This window comes from Triturus cristatus, chromosome 5_1, assembly GCF_964204655.1.
Source record: "Triturus cristatus chromosome 5_1, aTriCri1.1, whole genome shotgun sequence".
Lineage (NCBI taxonomy): Eukaryota > Metazoa > Chordata > Amphibia > Caudata > Salamandridae > Triturus > Triturus cristatus.
In genome coordinates this window covers 232,073,055-232,085,535 of record NC_140587.1, presented here as the reverse complement: position 1 = coordinate 232,085,535, position 12,481 = coordinate 232,073,055, and positions in this window count along the sequence as shown.

Sequence of the window (12,481 nt, the reverse complement as noted above, 5' to 3'; positions counted from 1 at the left end):
AAAATGTTGTGGGTGCTATTACAGAAAATTGGGACTTGACCTTTGTGAGCTAAGAAAAGTTTTAAAAAGTGATGCACCCTAATCCCCTGCCACTCATGGTGAGGACCTGGTGGGGGTTGGATACCCACGAGGACAAAAGGTGTGCACTGCAGCAGATTCCCACCCACAGAGATCAGATGAAGGGCTTAGCTGCAGGCCGATGACCACCCCCCACCATGCATGGCCAAAGGTAGTGTGTGAAGGGTGATTGGAAACCCACGGTGGCTTGGGCTCAACCACCCACCAGCTGTGCACAGCATGGGCATTGGCTTCTTGCAGGGTATTGGGAACAGTCTGAACACAGGCCAGGCCCTGCGGCTAACTCCCTGCTGCACATGGAGGACTTGGCTGCCTGCAGGAATTTGGGTGCAGAGCTTTGCTGCAGGCCAGGCAAAGCGGCCAACCCCGTATCATGTGCAGCCCAAAGTGTTTTATGCTTTGTTTATAACTGTGAAGCCCTTTGATGAATCTTAACAAAACTTTTCAAAACAAAATCTCATTCAGCGCAACTTCCTAATAGAAAGTTTTGTGGCAATCCATGAAGCCGTGGGGCAAAAAAAGGAAGGGTCAAAAAATGTTGATTTCCCATTAAATTTCTTTGGAAATTTTGGGAATCAATACAGAAAAAAATCAGCCGAACAGATTTACACCAAATTTAACAGAACATTAAAATTTTACTTAGAAAGTGTGTTTTTCCTTATTTGGTGTTCAGCCATTTTTGTAAAGTGGTTCTTTGGTTAAAATGTTAGTGAAATCTGGACTGTTGGTGTCCAGAATGGATATGCTCTGATAGGCCACTTTAAAGGGGATTAGTCAACACTGACAGACTGGCCACAACCTGAAAAATATCTTGCGGCAACTATTGCTAGACCCAGGGACATGTTCAATGCGCCCTTGATTGGACTTGACTCAGGGACGTAGTCCCCATTGAAATGCATTGTAGTTAATGCCAGGTTTTAGTGGTCACAAAAAGAGTGACAAATACTGGGTGAAAAATGCTGACCTTCTGCTGGGATGTTTTAAAGGATCGCACTATCTTCCTCTTCCATGTGAGCCCAAAGTCTGCTTTTCTGAGCCAAACATGCTTCCCACTGCAGCAGCAGTCTGACAGTGGATGTCCCAGTGTTCTCCTGTGGCTTCCCACAGTGTTCTATAGACAACCAGAGCACAAACAGTCCGTATTTATAATAAAGCATTTTGTTTAGAAAATTATGGTTAGAGCTCTAGAAAGCTAAAATGAGGCCACATTTTCTATAAATCATTCTGACATGCAGAGTGAAGCCTGTACTTTCAACACCAGCAGCAGTCTGCCGGTTAACTTCCTAATAAATAACTGCAGCTTTCCCACAGAGTTCTAATGAACAAGTGCTAGTATTTTGCATTACAGACAAAAATGAGACACATCTGAACGTCATTTTCTCAGAATAGGAGTTATTGAATGTATAGCCTTGCCTGTAGGGCAGGCTGAAACAAATCAGCATTGAGAAGATTTTTATGTAAGTATAAAGCGAGAGCATTAAAGGTGCGAAGGGAGGTGTGGGGAATAGCTATTTGTGGCATATATTTTTAAAGGGACTAAAAATAATTACAAAGAAAGATGTCTGCTAAGTACAGCATTCATTTCCACATCTGTTTAATCAGCCCACCGGCCTTCTCAGTCACTTCTCAAAGTCTTGAAATATCCTTATAATGTACAGCCGGGGTACTTTATCCCATAGAGGTTTAAAAAATGAAGCTGATACCATGAATATCTCCTTATCACAATTCATTTTGGAAGAGTCAGGCCAGAAGAAGGAAAAAAAGTTACTGTTTTTCCATTGTCTAAACGTCATCTGTAATTATGATGCGTGACACGCTTTCACCTTGGCTATTGCTCTGGCAGCGGACTTTGGGACATCTACACTCAACTGTAATGACCTATTACAGTTGAGCAGCTACATCATTCTGTATCACATGTGACTAAAAACGTCACAACTTAACAGTAATAAGAAAATTAGAGACAAGCTATGCACCAATTGCAGGCCCTCATGTATTTTAATTTTCTTAATAGCCCACCTCATGGGCTGGACAAACAGCCTTGCTTTTTTTTTAACCTTTGTTCAGATTCAATTTTAAAGGAGGCGCTTATTATGCTATACTACCGCTGGACTGCTTGCCCTCATTGGTATTCATGCAAACTATACAAAAAGGCAGCACAGCACGGTCATCTTTCTGTTACGACTAACTAAGATGAATTATCTTGTGTGAGGGGGAAGGTTGCTTAACGAAGTTGTTGGGGAAAACACCCTGAAAAGCCCGTCTTACTGTGATTAGGAGTTGAGGGCAGTGGCATAGCAAGGAGAGGTGGGACCTGGTGCAGAACATTTCTTGGCACTCCCGGCTTGAAAAAATTGCAAAAATATGTGTTTAAAACATATATTTTTGCCATATTTGTCGCCTTCCCCAGTGATGACACCCACCGCACCCCCCTTCCTACGCCACTGGTTGAGGGTACGTCTGATCCACGAAGCATTAATACTGTCCTGGAACTCGTCTTTGCCGGTGTAATGACTTTGGGTCACAGTTTTTGATGTGACGCCAGAGTTTAACTGCACTTATGAATGCTGACAAGCAAAGAGGATCTATCCATTGTGGTACTGTAAATTTCGGAACCATGTTGGAGGCATGGTCCCACCATGCCGATTTTGGTATCAGTGAACCGCAAATGACTAATGCGTGTTTTCGTCATGTTTCATCCGATGAATTCACCGTGTATACGATACTACATATCGAACGAACCCTGGGGTCCCATTTTAGAACGGTAACCATTCTGTGGCTGCCCTCACAGAGGCTGCGCTTTTAGGCCATGTCTAGGCCTAAAGGACACACACACCTTCTGTGCCTTCTACGTGACCTGTGCAAACTGACTCCACTGCCCGAGGTCAGTCCTGTCCGGCCGGTTCCTTTTACAGCGGCCAAATGGGATTAGCATCAGGGCGCGACACATCATAAAGTCGTTCATCCCACACGAACCCTGACTAATCTCTATCACACCTGACTCTGTTTCCTACTTTATGGCTTGCTTTACGAGGAGGAGGTGCCCGTTTTATTGGGGTCCGCTGAAATCTGATGAGGGTTCTGAGCCTCGCTGGGTAAATAATTGTGGGCTGACCGAGCTGAAATGTGGGATTATCATCATGACTTTGCTGTTTCTTTGAAACGAAAATATGTGAATGACCACTTGTAAAATAGGGGCGGTGTTGCCCAGAGCGTAATATTTTGTATATAAGAAAAGACTGTTTTTTGGTTGGGAGAAGTCTCCTGAGAACATACACCGTGCTGTACTTCTCGGATACCTGTGATTGGTCTGCAGCCAATAAAATTCGATCTTTGACTTCACCTAGAAGACTCTGTGTTTCTGTAGTCTGAAACAGGAAGAACTCGAAGTCTTCGGGTGTGTCCTCTGGCACCGCTGGGTTGGTTCTGAAAAACCCAGTACTTCAGTTGGCACCCAACGTGGGGCGATTTCAGCGGTACCGGTCCAAGCCAGAGGTTCGTGAGGAGCTTCGTGTGAAAATTCTGGAGGAAGGCCGCCACTTCATCGAACCCTGCATGTCGACGTGGTCCGAAAGTCTTTACTGCGAGGTTCTCCGCGTCCCGACGGCTACAAAGGACTGCTGCCCTGACTATCGCCCTGTTTTGGACCCTTGATGATTTGGTAGAGCGAAACGATCAAACGAGTCTTCTGGTGACGTCATCGATACCTCAGTTAAGTATAAGTGGAGCGTCTCCCAGTTCTTACTTTGGTTCTTAGTTTGGTATCCCTTCGGGATCGCGTTGATTTGGAACTTGCAAGTGCCAAAGCCGAAGGACCCATCTTGGGTGAGGGAGGGGTAGCGCTGCAGATGCTGGCCGCCTCCCGCCCTCCCAGAGTACTTAAACACCTGTAAAAAGCTTTGCGTTGACCTCCTTAGATGTCTCTCCCCTGAGGCGGAAGCCGGGGGTTTTGTTCTGCTGTATTTTTAATCTGTGATTTTTTTAGATACATTGTATTTGCATCCTGGGCATTGTTGGTAGAAGGGAAACCTACCTGCACGCCTCTTCTCTCCTCGAGCCCGATTCCCAGCGCACGCTCACAGTTCCTGGCGCTTGGGGAGAAGGGGTTCGGCCATCTTGGGTGAGGGAGGGGTAGCGCTGCAGATGCTGACCGCCTCCCACCCTCCTCACACCGGATATAAGGACATGAACATCCGTCCGCACAGCGGGCGGGCGCAGCGGGCGCGCCAAAGGCAAGCCCGTCTGCGCCCGTCCGCGCCTGGCCCGTGCCCAGGGCCAACAACCCTGCTTCAGCCCCCTTATGCTCTAAGCTAGTCTATACACCCATGGCTTTGATGAAGCTCCAACCTACCTCCTCATCTCGATGCACCAAACACGACTTATCACAAACACCTATGGTCGCTAAACTTAGCTGCTCCCACTGTAACAGCGTGATTGTCATTGACAATACGAACTTCAAGCCCAAAAGGCAAATTGATGCCACTGAGGTGGTTATTCATATGGCCCTCATTAACGCTCGATCACTGGGTAGACACAGACAAGAAATAGCGGACCTTATCATTGACAACAACCTAGACACTCTCTACATCACCGAAACGTGGACTGATGATGCTTCAGCCCCTGATCTAGTGGTATTCGACGGATTGCGTCCCGCATGGTTACAGCGTTCCCTGGCATCGTCCTCATTGAATGACAGACGCCCCAGTCGCTACGGGAGTAATCCAGCTCATCAGCGAGATCTCTCCTTATGCGAAAATAAAAAGATGCTAAAAATTACCGATTGAGAGGTTATATTACCATTGGAAACACACTGGAGTATTCCGATCCGTGTCTTGGCCGTTACTAGTGAGACAGTAAACTGAAGTTGAGAGTAATCTTCCTTACCAATTCATACGGGATCCATTGGACTCGAGTGTACACATCTGGTCCCCAGAAATACAGTCCTGAAGAGACCCGGTATCTAGAGTGGGTCGAAACGCCGTCGACAACATATATAATAGAGACAGTTTCGAGTTGAATCAATTACAAATTACAAAATCTGTCCTTATATATACCACCAATAACCCTTTTTAATTCTTTTTCCTTGTTTATACATATGTAATGTAATAGGTTATGGTTTTTTCACTTGGGGTCACACATCACTGTAAATATTGAATTGTGTATATATGTCCAACTTTAAGTAATGTATATATTTTTCTGATATGAAACAAATGAACTTTTTGAATAAAATAAACACCTACCTCGGCTGAGGTTAGGGTTTACAAAAAAAGATATAGACCTTGGTGAGGGTTTATTATGTAAGTGGATGTGAAATTGATTTGATATGCTTTCTAAAAAAGAATAGCAAATTTCTGTTGGGATTAAATCAGAGTGACGTATTTAGTCACAAATTGTGTATTACGATTACAAGTGAGTTCCTTGTGGATATTGTTTAGTACCCTGATCTAGTGGTAGCATTGCCTCCTGGCTATAAAGCCTATCGACAGGATAGGGTCGGTAAAAAGGGAGGAGGTCTAGCAATTATAACTAGTGACCAGTTCGAAGTCCGAACATCACCTATTCCCAGTGCTTCATGTGAAGCTATGCACTTTGACATTAAGTTCTCAGCTCTTTTTAATTTTAAGGTAGTTCTCCTTTACCGCCCTCCTGGGTCGAGAGCAGCCTTCCTGACTAATTTACACGTCATAACTGAATTGATAGCTACGGAAGATTCCACAACTATAATGGGTGACATGAATTTCCACTTGGATCTAGAAAACGATAAAGATACTGCCGCCCATACATCGGACCTAGAAACAATGGGCCTCAGACAACTGGTCACCTTCCCTACCCATCAGGCAGGACATACATTGGACGGTATATTTTCCAACGTAGAGGACCTACACATAATTAATATTCTTCCTATGTCATGGACTGATCATTTCGCTATTTTTAGCAGCCTGACTATACAGGCACAATGGAGGAAGAAGCCCACAGCTATAGTGCCAGGCCCCTTTAAAGTATGGAAGAATCTCAACCATACTGAATTAAAATCACTACTGGACAATACATGCCCAGAGATATCCGATGATCCCAATACTGCCACCCGTCAATTTCATGAATGGATAGGTGCCGCTACTAATCAGTTAGTACCTACCAAATTCCATTCTAGAAACAGAAGCTCACCAACCGCACCGTGGTACACAGAGGAACTGCGTATTCAAAAACAACTGACTCGGAACAGGGAAAGGCACTGGCGTAGAAATTACAATAATGAAAGTAAGATTAAATATAAAGAATCGTTATCCATTTACAAAATCATGATCTCTGCTGCCAAAAAGACCTTCTTTTCAGAACAAATTGAAAAAGCCAAAAACTCCAGTAGACAACTCTATGATATCACCAAAACCTTGTCCGGCAACGTACCTGATTTACATCCGTCCCCGTCTCAATCACTTTGCGACGCATTGTCTGAATTCTTTTATTCCAAAGTTAATAACATTTACCAAGCGTTCATTTCAACCACCTTCACCTTCAGAGCCCCTACCTTTCATACCACCTCAGGAAACATCCTGTCCAGTTTTCAGCCTCTTACTATTGAACAAACAAAAATCATTATCAGATCTATCAAAACCGGATCGGCCTTGGGCCCCTGTCCGTCTTCAGTGCTCTCCAATGTGATAGATGTAACCGCTCCTGTTCTTTCTCATGTTTGTAATATCATCTTTAGTTCCGGGACTTATCCAGACTCCTTAAAAAACACTCTGATTAAGCCCTTGCTTAAGAAATCCAACTTAAAAGGGGAGGAATTAAAGAATTACAGACCTATAGCAAGCCTCCCTTTCTTAGCTAAGGTGACGGAGAAAGCCATGAACCAGCAGCTCTCAGAATACGTAGAGAAACATCAGCTGCTGGATGACACACAGTTTGGCTTTCGAAAGTATCACGGAACCGAAACCACCCTTCTCAAGGCAGCGGACGACATTAGAATTGTCCGTGACCAGGGAGGGACAGCATTACTTGTCTTGCTAGACCTCTCGGCAGCCTTCGACACGGTCGACCATAAGATCTTAGTGGACCGTGTCGGACGGATGGGGATTCTTCACACTGGGAGAGATCTGCTTTCCTCCTTCCTGGCCGACAGAACGCAAGTGGTCACACTGGGGCCATATCAATCGGCCAAGCGTTCACTTCCGTGTGGGGTTCCTCAAGGCTCCTCCCTTAGTCCGACACTTTTCAATATCTATGTGTCGGACCTTGCGGGTGTGATCAAAGCATTCGGGATGAGCCTAACCTCATATGCTGATGATACGCAACTAGTGCTGGCCATTAAAGGTGACGGACAGGAGGTGGCAGAACGCTTTAAAAACGGTATGGTAGCAATCGGAGAGTGGATGACAGACAACTGTCTGAAACTTAACTCCGATAAAACGGAGGTGCTCATTTTTGGCTCCCTTTCCCCGAGCTGGCCTATATCCTGGTGGCCACCAGCCTTTGGTACTCCCCCCATCCCGACCCTCAAGGTCAGGAATCTGGGAGTAATTTTTGACAGTACTCACAAGGTATACTGTCGGTCTAGAAAACTAGGGCTTTCCGTTTTGCCAGCTGAGTCAGTAGAGGTTCTCTGGCCCACGGGCATAACATAATTTGTCTTTGGAATTTCCCTTTTTAGAGCGGTGCCTCATAAGGCCTGAGCGGATGCCAGGTGAGGCGAGGTGCGTACCCACTTCTTATCGGGTAAGTGCACATGAGTACGTGTGACAATTACACCTTGTGTCTCATAAAGTACATCTTATATAATCATGAGAATTCATACGTTATTTCAAGTGTATATTATATCGAATTACACATATAAATTGTTTGATCGGACTTTGTTTTCTAGACCGACAGTATACCTTGTGAGTACTGTATTTGATTTGGGGATTTATACTGTGCAGGTCTTTAAATTGATCCCTTGGACCCCCTCGTACATTTTTTTGTTTGCTAAGTAATTTTTGACAACCATCTTAATTTCATGGCACATGCAAACAAGGTAGCAGCCACTGCCCATCATAAACTCCGAATGATAAGGAAAATCATTCCTTTTCTGCCAGACACTGCCGCTAAAACATTGGTCAGTTCTCTAGTTCTTTCATCACTAGACTACTGTAACTCACTTTTTCTAAATGCCCAAGCTAGGGTAACAAAAAAATTGCAGACTATACAAAATGCATCAGCACGTCTCTTGTCCAGAACACCCAAGTTTGCACCTATCACGGATACCATAAGAACATTCCACTGGTTGACCATCCAAAACAGGATTAAGTTCAAATCACTCTGTATAATTTACAAGGCGCTTCACGATCAGGGACCACGCCTCTTTAAGGACAAGCTTATACCTTATAGACCGTCCAGACAGCTTCGTTCTACTACTCTGAACCAATTAGTGGTTCCGCGCTCCAAAACAGTGTCATGGGGTGACCGTCAGTTTCTAGTCGCAGCCCCAAAGATATGGAACACTCTGCCTCAACATGTTAGAACCTGCCCCTCACTTTTACAGTTTCGGAAGAAGCTGAAAACTTGGCTGTTTAATCAGTGATAGTATTCCTATCTCCCGATGTTTCCCACACCTCGGTAAGAGACAGCTACTAAGGTCTAGCGCCGAGACGCCTACGGGTATTCGTTCACGCTTAACAAATGTCAATAAATAAATAAATAAATAAATAAATTCACGAGACTATCGTATTCGATAATCCTTTGAAGTTTGAAACTAGACTAGTGAGCGACGATGCCTGGTTCTAGTATATTTGGAAATTTGTTTTGTTTGGGTTGTAATAGGGACTCCCGATTAGAGGATTCGTGTCCGGTTCCTCCAATTGGAACTCCAATTTATGAGCTTTATGTGAAACATGGCGTGGGCCCCATTACGTATAATGAAGTATGGATCCGATACACCAGGAAGGATGGTGTTTTAAAATGGCCCCAAAATGGTAGTTTCGACACAGAAATCTTAGATAACTTAGAAGTTAAATTATTTAAAAAGAAAGCCCGGCCGGCGATGTTTGATTCTTTCCGCCTATGGCGAAAGGAAGCCAAGCAGAAAGAAATCAAATTGGCAAAGAAAAATAAAAGAGAGAAAGGTATGTCGATAATGCAAGCAGCCTTGCAGTTTAAAGATAATGAAGAAGAACAAATGAATGAGCAGTTGCGCAGGCAACGTAAACTAGTGATTGATAAATGCTACCCAGTTTTGCCGCCCCTTCAGCAAGATGCGTCAAAAGAAAAGGAGAAAGATCCCCTAATGTCACATTTGCTGAGTTCGCCACCCCGTATGCGCAGAGTGCTACAGCGCCTCCGCAACCTTTAAATGTACAGCCTCCAGTTAATTTGCCGCAAGCTTTCCCGCAGCCGCCAGCTCCTCCTCAGCCGGCTCCTATGCCTACGGCACAGCCCTCCCGCCGGTTTCGCTGCCTATCTCTTCTGCGCTTCCTGCGACTTTACCTAGTACATCAGCTGCCTCCCTCGGCACTCTTCCTGATACGACCCCTATACCTGTATCTGCACCCGTTTTTCTTCCCTCTGTCTTTCCCCCTGTTCTTGCCTCAACTTCTCCTTCTACACGACAACGAATAGCTAGGGCCCGATTCACAGAACAAACTTAAGACAAAAACCCTAAACTTAGTACCATTTTGGTATTTACAGAATGCACTTACTACTTCTGGTATTCACAGAATGAACTTACTACTTTTGCGATTCACAGAATAAACTTACTACTTTTGCTATTCACAGAATGGATTTACGACTACTAACTTTACGTCCGCACTCGGGCCGGAAATTCCGGCCCGGAGGCGGAGCTTCCGGGCCGGAGGCGGGGCTTCCGGGCCAGAGGCGGAGCTTCCGGCCCAGAGGTGGGGATTCCGGCCAGTGGCGGAGATTTAGCCATGGCCAAAATCTCCACCTCTGGGAGATTGCAGAGGAAAGCAGGGATATTTTTGGTTTTAGTTTAGGAGGTCGCAGTTTCCGCTTTAAACGCGCTCCACAGGGCTACTGTGAAAGTCCATCAATATACAGTCAGGCTTTAAAAGCGCAGCTTGATGCAATTGTCTTGCCTAGTGGTGCTACCCTTATTCAGTATGTTGACGATTTACTAATCGCTGCGGATACTGAGGAGATTTGTAAAGAAACTACATTGTCATTGTTGCGTCATCTGTCTATCTTTCATCACAAAGTGTCTCTCTCAAAACTGCAATATTGTCGACAGAAGTGACCTACTTAGGTCATCTCTTGTCGAAGGAGGGAAGGAAACTGACCCCAGAAAGAATTCAGGCCATTGCACAATTGAGCGTGCCAAGAACACAGAGAGAAGTGCGTGCTTTCTTGGGTATTACTTCATACTGTAGGCAGTGGATCCCGAGTTTTTCTTTGCTGGCAAAACCTTTGATAGCATTAACATGCAAAGATACACCGAATCCCGTCCCATGGTCTGAAGAGTGTCAGAAAAGTTTTTCGGAATTGCGTAAGGCATTATGTTCGGCTCCTGTGTTGGGTACCCCCGACTACAGTAAACCTTTTACATTGTATGTTCACGAGAAAGAAGGTTGTGCGTTGCCAGTGCTGACACAGTCTTTTGGAGACAGACAGCGTCCGTGCGCGTATTTTTCGTCGACTTTGGATCCAGTAGCTAAGGCATTGCCAAGTTGCTTGAGAGCCACAGCGGCAGCAGCTGTGTCTATTCGACAGTCTGCTGGGTTAGTAATGAATAACACGTTGATTGTAATGGTTACACATGCAGTGGACACATTGTTAAACAGGACCAAGACACAGCACTTAACTAGTGCTCGATTGTCAGGGTACGAGTTGACACTGCTAGCGAGTCATGTGCACATAAAGAGGTGCAATACGTTGAATCCAGCTACATTATTACCGATTTCAGCAGACACAGATGAGATTGCATGATTGTCTGTTCAGAACAGAAGAAGAAACAAAAGGGAGAGTGGATCTTAAAGATACTCCCCTGGTTGAGTGTGATGGTACCTTATGGGTGGATGGTTCGTGCTTCAAGCTTCCGAATGGTGATACGACTGCTGCATATGCTATCACGACTTTGCACACATTGTTGAAACTGCACGTATACCACATAATTCGGCTCAAGCAGCAGAATTAATTGCACTTTCAAGAGCATGCGTGTTGTCAAAAGGAATGAAAGTGAACATATATACTGACAGTCAGTATGCCTTTGGCGTGGCCCACAGTTTTGGGCGCTTGTGGAAAGAACGTGGGTTCCTGACTTCGCATGGAACTAAGATTCAGAATGATCAGTTGGTGAATGATCTCCTTGAATCACTGACCTTAACGTTACAAGTCGCGATTGTGAAATGCAGTGCACACAAGAAGGTTATTGATGGTGTTGGTCGTGGTAATGCATTTGCTGACGAAATCGCGAAAGAAACAGCAAAAGATGTGACGAATCAAATGTATGTTGCAGGCCCTGCAAGATGGGTTGGTGATGTTGCAATGTGTGAAGACACGATAGAGAGTGTGAAGTCCCTTCAAGCTGAAGCCACAGAGAAAGAATTGAGCATGTGGAAAGAAAGTAAGGGTAAATTGGATGAAAATGGTTGTTGGATTGATTTGTCAGAACACCGGCGATGGTTGTTACCTGATGCATATGTGCTTCCAGTGGTTACGATGGCACATGGAATGGCGCATATCAGTGTGAAAGGGATTTGTAAGTTGTTGGCTCCAGTATGGCAGAATGCTGGAATTCCCAAGTGTGCAGAGAATGTGGTCAAAAATTGCATGGTATGTTTGAAATACAATCCTGGTAGGGGAACCCCAACTCCAGCTGGTCATTTTGCGCCTCCAACGTATCCGTTCGAGGTTTTGCAGCTAGATTTCATCCACATGGAAAGGTGCAACAATTTGAAATATGTACTTGTTGTCTGCGCTTTTTCAAGGTGGATAGAAGCATATCCCCTAAAAGACAATACTGCCTTATCCACAGCTAAAGCCCTTGTCAAAGAATTATTCCCTAGGTTTGGAATGCCGAGAATGGTCTGGAGTGATAATGGGAGTGAATTTGTGGGTCAAGTGATGAAGAATGTATGTGAGGGACTAGGTATTAAGCAAAAATGTCACGCTGCAAATCACCCCCAATCAGCTGGACTAGTAGAGTGCTATAATGGCACATTGAAGCTCAAATTAGCCAAGATCCAAGCGAGTTCTGGTCTTAAATGGCCTGACGCTCTGTCCTTAGCACTCCTATCAACAAGAATGACTGTGCATTCACGAGTGGGACTTAGTCCATACGAGATTGTGTTTGGCCGCCCGGCCAATATATGGGGAGTGCCCAGGCCGAAAAAATTCAGTGAGATCGAACATCCAGTACTGCTTGCTTATCTGTATGAATTGACGGCTAAATTGCGTGTTTTACACCAACAGCTTCACG